Below are 15,004 nucleotides of genomic sequence, written 5' to 3'. Positions count from 1 at the left end.
ATTAAAAGTCCATAGTGTATCCTATAGTATGTAGATATCATCCTTAGAAAGAATTATATATCAGCTGTGCCTTCGGGAAGCTGTTCCAGCATTCTGTGAGGCGAGCAGCTTCTGGATAGCTTGATATGTGACCTGATTAGTGGAGCCAATGGCATGGACCCACTCCCCAATATTCTTCACTGTAAAGTGGTCTGCTTGTTCTGCTGTGATATATGTGGGACTCCCAGTAGGTCAGGGCTTCCCTGGTGGCTCAGATGGTAAAGAATCTACCTGCAGTGCAGGAGACCTGGGTTTGATCCCTGGGTCAAGAAGATCCTCTGGGTCAAGAAGATCCCCTGGAGAAGGGAATGGCTACCCACTCCACTATTCTTGCCTGGGAAATCCCATGGACAGAGGAGCTTGGTGGGCTACAGTCCATGTGGATGCAGAGTCGTACATGACTGAATGACTAACACTTTCCCAGTAGGTCAAAACTTTTATAAGGCATGTGGTAGTGGTTCTGGCTGAAACTCTGTAGACAAGAAAGAAAAAGAAAGAAGAAAATTGCTCAGTAGTGTCCAGCTCTTTGCGACCCCATGGACTATAGCTTACCAGGCTCCTCCATCCATGGGATTTTCCAGGCAAGAGTACTAGAGTGGGTTGCCTTTCCTTCTCCAGAGGATCTTCCCAACACAGGGATCGAACCTGGGTCTCCTGCATTATAGGCAGACGCTTTACCGCCTGAGCCACCAGGGAAGTCCTTATACCCAGAAAATGTATGTATTTTATCAAAACAAATAGCGGCCTGTGCACTAGTGATTAACGATGCAGCTAGTTGGCCTGCTTGAGGAATGGTGCCAAATTTTTTTGTACGTATGTGTGTGCACGTGTGTGTACTTTTTAATTTAATTTTATTATGATAAGAAACAGCATAAAATATATCTTCAACAAATGCTAAGTGTACAATACATTACTGTTGACTATAGTACAGATCTCTATAGCTTCTTTAGCTTGTTTAACTGACACTTTGTTGGTTAATAACTTCCCAGCCCCTGGTGATCACCATTTCCATTATTTGACTTTATGAGTCTGACTCTTTTAGGTAACTCATAGAAGTGGAATCATGTAATATTTGTCTTTCTGTGTCAGGTTTCTATCAGGTAGCATAATGCAAAATGGACAAGACAGGAGAAAACTTTTTTGATGATGGTCATTCTGATCAGTGTGAGATGATACCTCATTGCAGTTTTGATTTGCTTTTCTCTCATAATTAGTGATGTGGAGCATCTTTTTTGTTCCTCTTGCCCAGCTGTATGTTTTCTTTGAAGAAATGTCTATTTACGTCTTCTGCCCATTTTTTGATTGTGTTTTTTTTGTGGTTGTTGTGTTGATATTGAGCTGTGTGAGATGTTTGTGTACTTTGGAGATTAATCTTTTGTCAGTTTCTTCATTTGCAAACTGGGAGATTAGGATTAACATATATACACTACCATGTGTAGCTAGTAGAAAACTGTACAGCACAGGAAGCTCAACTATGATCACCTAGAGAGGTGAGACGGAGGTTGGATGAGAGGGAGAGCCAAGAGGCAGAGGATATACATATACATATGATTGATTCATTTCATTGTATAGCAGAAAATAACACAATATTGAACACAGTTATACTCCAATGTAAAAAAGAAAGGAGAAAAAAATAAAGAGCAGGCATAATCACATAGTCCTGCGGCTCTAAATATTTCAGTAACTTCCTACTATATCCAGAATAATCAAATAAGCAATTCGTTGTAACAGATAAAAAGAAAATTCCAATCTATGAATGAATGCTAAATTTATGAAAGCTAAATGTATGAACAAATTTGTGTATTAGAAGAGAAATATTAAAAGAACATTTTGGAAATAGATTATGTAGACTCTTATAACCAGTGCTGTGTGATGCATGAGAGGGAGAGAACATTGAGGAGGATGCTGAGACTTCTAGCTTGAGCTAAATCAATGGTAACACCATTTTCCAGGAAGGAGAATGAAGTAGGTATAAAAGTTGCTTATGTATCGATATTAATCTCTCCTATTGAGCTCTGATCTACTTAAATATACTAATTCATCTTTTTACTCCCTACAGTACTTCATGTAATATTAGTCTCAAATCAAGTATTTGATATATGAGTGGATAAATGCAAGCTATCAAAATTTTATTTACAGACCACAAATATTCTGAGGTTATTTGAGAAACCAGCCAGAGCAAAAAGGCTATTTTTAAAAATCCGGACATTCTGATACACATGTAGGAAATCCATATTATGTCACTAACATGAAGGCAAAAATGTGTATTTCTCATTCTTTTTGATTCCACATTGGCCAGACTAGGATTTCTATTTTCTTTAAAGACTATTCTTAATGTTTATATGAATGAGAAGGGTGCCCTATAGTGAAAAAGGGAGATTTGTTTATCAGCCACATCCATTGTGCTAGAAAAAATGTAAAACTCTCATAAGATTGTGAGTTAAAATGCAACTTCAAGGCCTTGTTTCTTTAAACTTCGACTGAGTGTAACAATTAGTCTGCCTCAGAGGCAGCTTCAATCTTTTCTACTTCATATTTTGGGGGCAGTGAAGCAAATTTGAAGGGAGGAGGTGTTGACAGGGCCAAGAAAGGTGATTCTGAAACCTAAGTGGAAAGAAAAACAAAACCACCAATTTGCATTGTTTGAACTCTGAAGAGCATCCAAGGTCAAAGGAGATAGCACGTGAACAGCCTGTGAATAAACCAATCATTGTCCTTGGAATAGGTCCAAATCAGAGTCCATCCAGGCAGCCTGGCTCCTTGTTAGTGGGACTGCAGAGATATTTGGCACTGAAAAGACATCCTAGAGGAAGAACAAAACCCTGCCCTGGGCAATGGCAACACTGAGGAGCACTAATTCACTTAGCTGGGGACAGTTAGGTCTTCTTTTTGTCTGCACCAGCATATGGGAGGTATTATTGGAGTAGCTGTTTTGCTCTTCTGCATCTGTTGCTAACACAAATAAAACTTCTCTGGCTGCCTTATTTATACCTTCTGCTTGCATGACCAAGAGAATGATTTTCAGTCCTGTCATGGCACATCTCATAGCAACAAGTGGCTGTTATTGTAAATAAGTTAGTTTAATTTTATTGCCTCCCCCAAATATGGGGAACAGTTTGCTGTCTATACAAATACTGCTATAGGCTTAGATGGAGATTCCTGAGGCTTAAGTGAATTGTAACAAGGGAAACTGGGAAATCAATTGTCCAGGAGAAAAAAATTACAGACAAGGCAGAATGGGTCATAGGGAGGACAATTATACCAAAGAGTTGGTCACTCAGTCATGTTTGACTCTTTGTGACACCATGGAATGTAGCCTGCCAGGCTCTTCTGTTCATGGAATTCTCCAGGCAAGGATATTGGAGTGGATTGTCATTCCATTCTCCAGGGGATCTTCCCAACCCAGGGAACCTCCAACACTGCAGGCAGATTCTTTATCGTCTGAGCCACCGGGGAAGCCCAATGTACCAAAACACTTCTTTAAATGCCACGTAAGTACGTAAAAAATGGGGTAAATTGGTGCAACAAAACTTAGAAATGGGAAATAAATTATTATACCTCTACTTTGTTGGTAATATTACTACAAAAAAAAAAGAAGTAATAATGGCCATCATTTCTGTCATTGTTTCACAGTTTACAAAGCAGAGCAAGTATGGCAGCCACCATGGAGAATAGTATGGAGGTTCCTTGTGCTCAGTAGCTCAGGAGTGTTTGACTCTTTGTGGCTCCTCTGTCCGTGGAATTTTACAGGCAAGAATACTGGGGCAGGTTGCCCTTTCCTACCCCAGGGTTCTTCCCTGACCCAGGGATTGAAACCACATTGGCAGATGGGTTCTTTACCACTAGTGCCATCTAGGAAGCCCATGGAGTTTCCTTAAAAAAATAAAAATAGACTTATCATATGATCCATCAATTCCACTCCTGGGCATATATCCAGAAAAAACACAAAAATTTAAAATTAACTTGCCGGCCAATGTTCATAACAGCACTATTTATAATAATCAAGACATGGAAGCAACCTAAGTATCCATGGACAGACAAATGGATAAAGAAGATGTAGGATTCCCTGGTGGCTCAACCAGTGGAGAATCAGCCTACAATGCAAGAGACCTGGGTTTATTTCCAGGGTAGAGAAGATCCTCTGGAGAAGAAAATGGCAATCCACTCCAGTATTCTTGCCTGGGAAATCTCATGGATAGAGGAGCTTGGTGGACTATACAGTCCATGGGGTCGCAAAGAGTTGGACGTGACTGAGTGACTAATACTATCACTCACACACACACACACACACACACATATTATGGAATGTTGCTCAGACATAAAAAATAGAAAATAATAAGATAATGGCAGTTGCAGCAACATATTTTGACCAAGAGATTAGCCTAATAAGTGAAGTAAGGCAGACAAAGACAAATATCATATGATATCATTTACATGTGAAATCTAAAAAAATGACACACATGAACTTATTTACAAAACATCTTAGATTGTAACATCTTGGAAGTTGATGCACTTGTCTTCTGCTTAAAGATCTACTAGACTAGGGAAGAGGCAATGGTATCAAAAGTTGTCTCCACCACCACAGTTGTCTCCACTGCGAGTTGAATGGAAGAAGAAACAGTTCCTGTGAGGCAAAATAATCAGAAAACACACTTAAAAAATAGTTAGGCACATAATATCAAGCAGGAAGGCATGGAAAGAAAAATCGCAAGACATTTAATTACCACTCATCGTGCTGCCTCATTATCCTACCCTATTTTTGCCATTTATTTCTCTTTCATCTTTCAGTCTGCCTTTTCCCCTCCTGCCATCTTAAAATCCCTCTTTCTTTCATTTGTTCTGTCATCTTTTCTTTTTGCCCCTGTCTTCCATTTCTGTATTTCTGGAAAGTGGAAAACAGGAGGAGATTTGTGGTAAGATGGTTCTATGTGTTTATAACATCCAATTATAGGATTTTTAAGATATTATTTTTAAATTAATTACATTTTAAAATGAATTCATATCTATCTATCTACCTATCAATCAACTATCCAGAGAGAGAAACAGAAAAAAAAAAAGATTAAATGAAAAACACTGATATAATTTTTAATGCTCTTGGTATTTTAAAAATAGAATAAAACATTTTTCTTTGGTAGAACATTTGACCACTAAGCTTCCAGGTTTAGTGCATAATTCCTTGATAAATTGGCAGAGCTAAGAGACAGGCTTTTCAGCAAATACCATGTGGCAGGGCTAGACTAAACCTGGAACCCATTTTTCTCACTGATAGTTAGACTTACTTTGGATTGGCTGTGTTTACCAATAAACCTAAAAGTGGAATTAATTAAGTCACTGTTCATCTTAGAATTTCAGCGGGGAAAAGTGTAAAGAAGACATAAATATTAAAAATTATTCACGTGGTTTGTAAGAAAATGAAAAAGTACCAAGTTTCCCAAGAAATTTTCCAGTGCAACTTTAATTCACCCAACCTGGCAAAATCAACATCTACTGAAGACAAACGTCTTAAATTCATGCCTTAGTAGAGCTATATTTCTTTACTATTACAAGGCCCAGAGTTGTTTTCCTTTCAGTTAGGGAGTCCTAATTTTCCCAACAGGCTGTATCAAAGTGTGTACATTCCTTTTAGAGCCTGATAAATAGAGAAGTAATTTGTCATCTTCGATATCATCTATGACAGCAAAAATCTGAGCAGCTATTTAGATTATGAACTATAGAAACTATTTATAATTTTCCATTGGAATTTTCCAAGAGAGAAAGGTGCTTTCCCACTCTTATCTCATGTAATTTTCAAAACTCTCTGTAGTTGGGAGACCAAAATAAAGCAAAAGTTCCCAGAGGTCATTCAGAGAGGTTACAGAGAAGCTAGGAAATGAATCTGGGCTGACCTGGATTTCCTTCTATCCAAATGATATATGTGTTCAGGCCCTGATAGCTCCTTCTAGCTTCTTATCACTGTGTCTTTTGGTCTGTAGCTTATCCCATTCTGGAGCTGCTCTGTCAGAAGTTGTTCACGGAAATCCAATTCCATAAATAGAAAGACCTTGGCAGTCATCTAGGTCATCTATAACTTTCATTTTTTATGGAAAAGAAATTGATCCTCAGGGAGGTAGAAGATTCTGTCACAGTTAATAAATTATAAATCCAGGAATATAATTTGCATTTCTTGTTTCCAGACCACTGCTTTATTTCCAGTTCAACAAAACAATTCAGGTCATTTAATTTTCCGGTAAATCTTCCTACACTCTGGTCAAAATTTAATCTATGCATTTACTGATTTTCATACTTGTCATTTTAATTGGAAAATTGTTTATCAATGATATCTTTTATTTTTGTGATGGAGTTGCAATTTGTATTTAACAGTTGCCATTCCACTGCAGTGTAGCTTTTCTTTTTTTGACTCAAGAGTTTACCCATGATTGAAGTGTAGGCATTTGTGTAGATAGCTGGCAAAATGATATAATCAAAAAAGGCCACAGTAGTGAGGCATATGGGTAGATTTTTTACAAGTATCATAACCAAGATTTCAGGATTTAATTAAGAAAAGTGAATAAAATTTGCCTTTATGTATGTTCCCCCTTTAATGAAATAAAATTGCAATAAGGTACATGACAACCAACACTGAATATTACTTTTTATTATTGAAATAAAAAGTAACACATTAGTGTACTATTTCAAAGTCAAATACTATTACATATAAAGCATATATTAATATTTCCATGTAAAAATTGTCATTTTCACTTATTTACAGGTTTATTCTTTGAATAAAACTCCAATTAATCTTCACAGAATTTTAATAATGCAGGCAATCTGTACAGATGGTGATCAGAGTATAATTATAGTACTTTATGATTTATGCAGAACTTTCAACTTGTGCTCTCAGTTGAGGTTAATGATAGTCTTATAATTCTTATAATTTATAGGTTTTTATTGTTATGGGCTTCTCTGGTAGCTCAGAGGGTAAAGAATCTGCTTGTGATCCAGAAGACCTGGGTTTGCTCCCTAAGTTGGGAAGATCCCCTGGAGAACGGAATGGCAACTCACTCCAATATTCTTGCCTGGAGAATTCCATAGACAGAGGAGCCTGGAGGGCTATAGTCCCTGGGTCACAAAAAGTGAGACCGAACAGGGCTACTGTCACTTTTATTGTTATAATATGAAAACTAGTATTTAGTGATGCTAAATTATTTCCTCAGTCACAAAATGAGTTAATGGTGTGGTTTGAGATTTAATCACGTTTTACAACTCCAGGCCTGAAGAGCTATAATTTAAGGTCCAAGTTATGAGAAGAAATTGACTAAGTAAAGATCCTGGGTTTGAGTAAGCTCTGGGAGTTGGTGATGGACAGGGAGGCCTGGCGTGCTGTGATTCATGGGGTCACAAAGAGTCGGACAAGACTAAGCAACTGAACTGAGCTGAACTGAAAGATCCTAGGGGAAGTGTTCCAAGTGAAGAAACTTGAGATGGGACTGCTCATGTTGTGTCCGGAGGAAATTATTAGAAGTAGTGTTAAGAGAAAAGGAGGGTGACACAGGCAAAGAGGAGCTTGTATAGGACCTCACATATGGTGTTGAATAGTTTGGAATGTTCTAGAGTTTCAGTAGGAAGTTGAAGGATTTTGAGTACAAGTGTGGTGCGGTCAGATTTGTAATTTAGAAAAAAACACTCAATGTAGTGTGCAGGAGGATCTCTTTGGCTAGGGGAGAAAATTAGGGGTGCAGAGAAAATGATTAGAAGCCTGTGGAAATAACCCAGTGAGATGGCAGTATCTTGGACTGAAAGTGAATAGCAATTAAGATAGTGAGAAATGCTAAGATGTAGAATGTATTTTGAATTAGACTGATGGGATGGAATGTAGAGAATGAGAGAAAGAGAAGAATTAGGTATACTTCAGGGGGCTTTTGTTCTGAGCAAATAGGCATAGCATGATGCCATTTTCTGAGTAGCAAAGACTTGTTATGAGGTATATTAATTTCCCAAACATTTTTGAGTGCATTATTACTACCCCAAGATTATACTTACCCTTGGAAATATAGCTGTGAAGGCAGTAGAATAAGTCTCTACCTTTATGGAGCTACCTTTCCTTGAGAGGAAGCTAGACAATAAATAAACAATAGATATCAGATGGTGATGAGTATAATAAAGAAAATTTTAATGTTATAAGGAAAACAGGAATGCTTAAGGTGGATTTGCTCTTTTATTTTTTATTTATTTATTTTATTATTTTTTTTTATTTTTTTTTTGAGGCCAGCATTACTTTATTTTTTATTTATTTATTTTTCCTGTATATTTTATTTTATTTATTTTTTTTTTAATTTTTTATTAGTTGGAGGCTAATTACTTCACAACATTTCAGTGGGTTTTGTCATACATTGATATGAATCAGCCATAGATTTACACGTATTCCCCATCCCGATTCCCCCTCCCACCTCCCTCTCCACCCGATTCCTCTGTGTCTTCCCAGTGCACCAGGCCCGAGTACTTGTCTCATGCATCCCACCTGGGCTGGGGATCTGTTTCACCATAGATAGTATACATGCTGTTCTTTTGAAATATCCCACCCTCACATTCTCCCACAGAGTTCAATAGTCTGTTCTGTATTTCTGTGTCTCTTTTTCTGTTTTGCATATAGGGTTATCGTTACCATCTTTCTAAATTCCATATTTATGTGTTAGTATGCTGTAATGTTCTTTATCTTTCTGGCTTACTTCACTCTGTATAAGGGGCTCCAGTTTCATCCATCTCATTAGGACTGGTTCAAATGAATTCTTTTTAACGGCTGAGTAATATTCCATGGTGTATATGTACCACAGCTTCCTTATCCATTCATCTGCTGATGGGCATCTAGGTTGCTTCCATGTCCTGGCTATTATAAACAGTGCTGCGATGAACATTGGGGTGCACGTGTCTCTTTCAGATCTGGTTTCCTCAGTGTGTATGCCCAGAAGTGGGATTGCTGGGTCATATGGCAGTTCTATTTCCAGTTTTTTAAGAAATCTCCACACTGTTTTCCATAGCGGCTGTACTAGTTTGCATTCCCACCAACAGTGTAAGAGGGTTCCCTTTTCTCCACACCCTCTCCAGCATTTATTGCTTGTAGACTTTTGGATAGCAGCCATCCTGACTGGCGTGTAATGGTACCTCATTGTGGTTTTGATTTGCATTTCTCTAATAATGAGTGATGTTGAGCATCTTTTCATGTGTTTGTTAGCCATCTGTATGTCTTCTTTGGAGAAATGTCTGTTTAGTTCTTTGGCCCATTTTTGAATTGGGTCATTTATTTTTCTGGAACTGAGCTTCAAGAGTTGCTTGTATATTTTTGAGATTAATCTTTTGTCTGTTTCTTCATTTGCTATTATTTTCTCCCAATCTGAGGGCTGTCTTTTCACCTTACTTATAGTTTCCTTTGTAGTGCAAAAGCTTTTAAGTTTCATTAGGTCCCATTTGTTTAGTTTATTTTTTAAAACATAATTAATTTATTTATTTTAATTGGAGACTAATTACTTTACAATATTGTAGAGGTTTTTGCCATACATTGACATGAATCAGTCATGGGTATACATGTGTTCCCCATCCTGAATCCCCCTTCCACCTCCCTCCCCATCCCATCCCTCAGGGTTATTCCAGTGCACCTGCCTTGAGCACCTTGTCTCACGCATTGAACCTGGACTGGCAATCTATTTCACATATGATAATATACATGTTTCAATGCTATTCTCTCAAATCATCCCATGCTCACCTTCTCCCACAGAGTCCAATGAGTCAGCTCTTCACATCGAGTGGCCAAAGTATTGGAGTTTCAGCTTCAACATCAGTCCTTCCAATGAACACCCAGGACTGATCTCCTTGAGGATGGACTGGTTGGATCTCCTTGCACTCCAAGGGACTCTCAAGAGTCTTCTCCAACACCACAGTTCAAAAGCATCAATTCTTTAGTGCTCAGCTTTCTTTATGGTCCAACTCTCACATCCATACATGACTATTGGAAAAACCATAGCTTTGACCAGATAGACCTTTGTCAGCCAAGTAATGTCTCTGCTTTTTAATATGCTATCTAGGTTGGTCATAGCTTTTCTTCCAAGGAGCAAGCGTCTTTTAATTTCATGGCTGCAGTCACCATCTGTAGTGATTTCAGAGCACAAGGAAAGAAAGTTTCTCACTAGTTCCATTGTTTCCCCATCTATTTGCCATGAAGTGATGGGACTGGATGCCATGATATTCGTTTTTTTGAATGCTGAGTTTTAAGCCAGCTTTTTCACTCTCCTCTTTCACTTTCACCTAGAGGTTCTGTAGTTCCTCTTCATTTTCTGCCATAAGGGTGATGTCATCTGCATATTTGAGGTTATTGATATTTCTCCCGGCAATCTTGATTCCAGCTTGTGCTTCATCCAGCCCAACATTTCTCATGATGAAGTCTGCATTATAAGTTAAATAAGCAGGGTGACAATATACAGCCTTGACGTACTCCTTTTCCTATATGGAACTATGTCTGTTGGTCCATGTCCGGTTCTAACTGTTGCTTCCTGACCTGCATATCGGTTTCTCAAGAGGCAGGTCAGGTGGTCTGGTATTCCCATCTTTTTCAGAATTTTCCACAATTTATTGTGATCTACACAGTCAAAGGCTTTGGCATAGTCAATAAAGAAGAAATAGATGTCTTTCACAGAAAACTAGCCAATCTGATCACACAGACCACAGTCTTGTCTAACTCAATGAAACTAAGCCATGCTGTGTGGGGCCACCCAAGACGGAAGGATCATGGTGGAGAGATCTGACAGAATGTGGTCCATTGGAGAAGGGAATGGCAAACCACTTCAGTATTCTTGCCTTGAGAATCCCATAAACAGTATGAAAAGGCAAAATGATAGGATCCTGAAAGAGGAACTCCCCAGGTCGGTAGGTGCCCAATATGCTACTGGAGATCAGTGGAGAAATATCTCCAGAAAGAATGAAGGGATGGAGCCAAAGCAAAAACAATGCCCAGTTGTGGATGTGACTGGTGATAGAAGCAAGGTCCAATGCTATAAAGATATTGCATATCTTTTCTACGCAATATTGGATAGGAACCTGGAATGTTAGGTCCATGAATCAAGGCAAATTGGAAGTGGTCAAACAGGAGATGGCAAGAGTTCTATGAACGGTTCTATGAGACCTACAAGACCTTTTAGAACAGACACCCAAAAAAGATGTCCTTTTCATTACAGGGGACTGGAATGCAAAAGTAGGAAGTCAGGAAACACCTGGAGTAACAGGCAAATTTGGCCTTGGAGTATGGAATGAAGCAGGGCAAAGGCTAATAGAGTTTTGCCAAGAGAATGCACTGGTCATAGCAAACACCCTCTTCCAACAACACAAGAGAAGACTCTGCACATGGACATCACCAGATGGTCAACACCGAAATCAGATTGGTTATATTCTTTGCAGCCAAAGATGGAGAAGCTCTATACAGTCAGCAAAAACAAGACCGGGAGCTGACTGTGGCTCAGATCAAAATTCCAGGGATAAACTGTCTCTAATCAGGGACTAGTCCTGATTCAATAAGCTGAGGTTGTCAATGAGAGGGTTGTGACCATGTGGCTACTTAGGCAGCAGAGTTTGAGGGTGGCCAGAGTCCCTTAGAAGGATACAAGAGCACATGGGTGATGATCATCACTAAGTTATTTCAGGCCAGAGAAAGACATGAACAAGCGCCTGAAATTATTTATCTTTTTGGATTGGGGAGTGGTCATCAGCATTCTGAGTTCATGAATATGTAGTCTTCTACCTTTAATTTTTATTATGGCATATTGCTATGTTCCATTGGAGTTTATATTCTAGAACTCTTTTTAGAAACTAGTATATGAACCACAGGAAGGGAAATGATTTAATAAGAAAGTTTTCAGAGGATTGTTGCAGTTATTTTTTCTGGAGCCTGCTGAGCATCAAGTGTGGGGATATAGTGGAAAAATATTTGATAGGAAACTTACAACTTACTACTAAAATGTGTTTCTGTTCCTAAAATTATACCAAATGAATGAAACAGATTATCCTTTACTAATAGAACAAATGCAACCCTTAGTACAATTCTGTCTCTGCCAGGAGAAGTATGAGATAATTTGAGGAAGGGAAGTTGGGGATACTCATCTTTGACTTTATTTAAACCTTGTTTTCCTTTTCTCAAGAAAATAGACTTTAGTGAACAACCTGGTACTTCCTACTTGTACACCCTTTTAACCCAATATTGTAGAAATAAAAAAATGTCCATACACTTCGTGAATAAAATTAAACTGTTACAATCTAAATGAGAAGAGAATTTGAAAAAGGATAGATGTATTAATATGTATATAACTGAATCACTTTATACCGGAAGCAAAGACAACATTGTTTTTTTTTTTTTTTGTGAAGCATTCCATATTTTTATTTTATTTTATTTTATTTATTTTTTTTTCAGTTAACTGGACCAATTCAAGCCATATCTTTATTTTTTATTTTTTTTATTAGTTGGAGGCTAATTACTTCACAACATTTCAGTGGGTTTTGTCATACATTGATATGAATCAGCCATAGATTTACACGTATTCCCCATCCCAATCCCCCCTCCCTCCTCCCTCTCCACCTGATTCCTCTGGGTCTTCCCAGTGCACCAGGCCCGAGCACTTGTCTCATGCATCCCACCTGGGCTCGTGATCTGTTTTACCATAGGTAGTATACATACTGTTCTTTTGAAACATCCCACCCTCACCTTCTCCCACAGAGTTCAAAAGTCTGTTCTGTATTTCTGTGTCTCTTTTTCTGTTTTGCATATAGGGTTATCATTACCATCTTTCTAAATTCCATATTTATGTGTTAGTATGCTGTAATGTTCTTTATCTTTCTGGCTTACTTCACTCTGTATAATGGGCTCCAGTTTCATCCATCTCAGAACTGGTTCAAATGAATTCATTTTAATGGCTGAGTAATATTCCATGGTGTATATGTACCACAGCTTCCTTATCCATTCATCTGCTGATGGGCACCTAGGTTGCTTCCATGTCCTGGCTATTATAAACAGTGCTGCGATGAACATTGGGGTGCACGTGTCTCTTTCAGATCTGGTTTCCTTGGTGTGTATGCCCAGAAGTGGTATTGCTGAGTCATATGGCAGTTCTATTTCCAGTTTTTTAAGAAATCTCCACACTGTTTTCCATAGTGGCTGTACTAGTTTGCGTTCCCACCAACAGTGTAAGAGGGTTCCCTTTTCTCCACACCCTCTTTAGCATTTATTGCTTGTAGACTTTTGGATAGCAGCCATCCTGACTGGCGTGTAATGGTACCTCATTGTGGTTTTGATTTGCATTTCTCTAATAATGAGTGATGTTGAGCATCTTTTCATGTGTTTGTTAGCCATCTGTATGTCTTCTTTGGAGAAATGTCTGTTTAGTTCTTTGGCCCATTTTTTGATTGGGTCATTTATTTTTCTGGAATTGAGCTGCAGGAGTTGCTTATATATTTTTGAGATTAATCCTTTGTCTGTTGCTTTGTTTGCTATTATTTTCTCCCAGTCTAAGGGCTGCAGAAACAAAGACAACATTGTTAATCAGCAACACTTCAATATAAAAAATTTAAAAAGTTAAAAAAATTAAACTTAAAAAATGTCAACTAGTGCTTTTCATTGCTAAAATCTTTCTTAAAATCATGCAAAATCAGGTCAGCCACCCATCTTCTTTAATCTTTTCAACAGATCACCAGGATTCAATTGCTTTCTTCCTCTTTCGTAAGTGCTGTTCTAACTGGTTGGACTTCCTTTCTGCCCTCCAAAATTAAGCTTATAAATGAGATACAGACTCCCTAGTTCCTTTGGTATTTGTTTTTCTCAAAGATAATCAGGAAGGCTGCTGATAACAATAAAAAGTCCCCATAACAACTACAAAATTGCAAACATAAGGAATGACAAAACTTTCAAATTTCTTATAAAGGTCATTCTTAACCCACATCTAAATTGGTAGCTGAAACTCCCGTAGACTTCTACTCTTTTTTTTTTTTAATCCTTTAGATGAGATTTATCAAAACTCTCATCTTCTCTCACATTCCATTCTTCTCTGCTGACAGAACAGAATAGATGGAATGCTAAGGCTTATCAAAGACTACCTGATTAATTGACAACTACTGTGCCACTAGACATTGCAAAAAACCTTTAGTGCATTTCCTCCTAAGACCTACAATGACTGTTTCCTACTGATTAAGGATAAAAGGGCTGATCCTGTACAAACATCATTATGGCCTCCCCTGTTAGCCTGTTCCATGAACCCAGCTACTTGTCCCCTGTTTGGCTGAGACCCTATATTATCCGTCTCCATTGGTCTTTCATTTTAGTCACTTTAATGTTATTCTCCTTCAGGTGTGGGGTTAGTTAGAAAAATCACCCCAGATCATTGATCTCTATTATATATTATAGAAGGGCTTCCCAGTTGGCTCAGAGGTAATGAGTCTGCTTGCCAGTGCAGGAATCTCAGGAAATGTGTTTTCAATTCCTGGGTCAGGAAGATCCCCTGAAGAAGGAAATGGCAACCCACTCCAGTATTCTTGTCTGGGAAATCCCATGGACAGAAGAGCCTGGCAGGTTACAGTCCAAGGAGTTTCAATGGGTCGGATATGACTTAGTGGCTAAGCACACACACACAGCACATATGCTATAGAAAGAATTTGGGGTGAACATATACACATTGCTATATATAAAACAGATAACCAAAAAGAAGCTACTGTGTAGCACAGGCAGTTATAGTCAGTATTTTACAATAACCTATAAAGGAAAAGAATCTGATTAAATATAAACACGTACAACTGAATCACTTTGCTGAATACCTGAAACAAACATATAAGTCAACTATACTTCAATTAAAAAATAAATAAAAAGATTGTAAGGGAGAAAAATATGGCAATAAATTTTCTTTTGTCTTTCCACATCTGATCACTAGCACCAGCCACAAGCATTGCTTCAGGCCTCCAAACT

The 15,004-nt window shown here is 38.1% G+C and overlaps 1 non-coding gene across 1 annotated transcript; it reads right to left on the bottom strand.

The window, feature by feature from the left end:
• Positions 1–662: 662 nt before the first annotated feature.
• TRNAY-AUA lies at positions 663–735 on the bottom strand. Its single transcript has one exon. It is a non-coding gene; the product is annotated as a tRNA-Tyr (tRNA).
• Between the last annotated feature and the right edge of the window lie 14,269 nt (positions 736–15,004).

The sequence above is a fragment of the Cervus elaphus genome, chromosome 25, assembly GCF_910594005.1.
Source record: "Cervus elaphus chromosome 25, mCerEla1.1, whole genome shotgun sequence".
Classification (NCBI taxonomy): Eukaryota; Metazoa; Chordata; class Mammalia; order Artiodactyla; family Cervidae; genus Cervus; species Cervus elaphus.
Note: the sequence above shows the minus strand (reverse complement) of the source record. Positions and strands in the feature narration are given on the sequence as shown.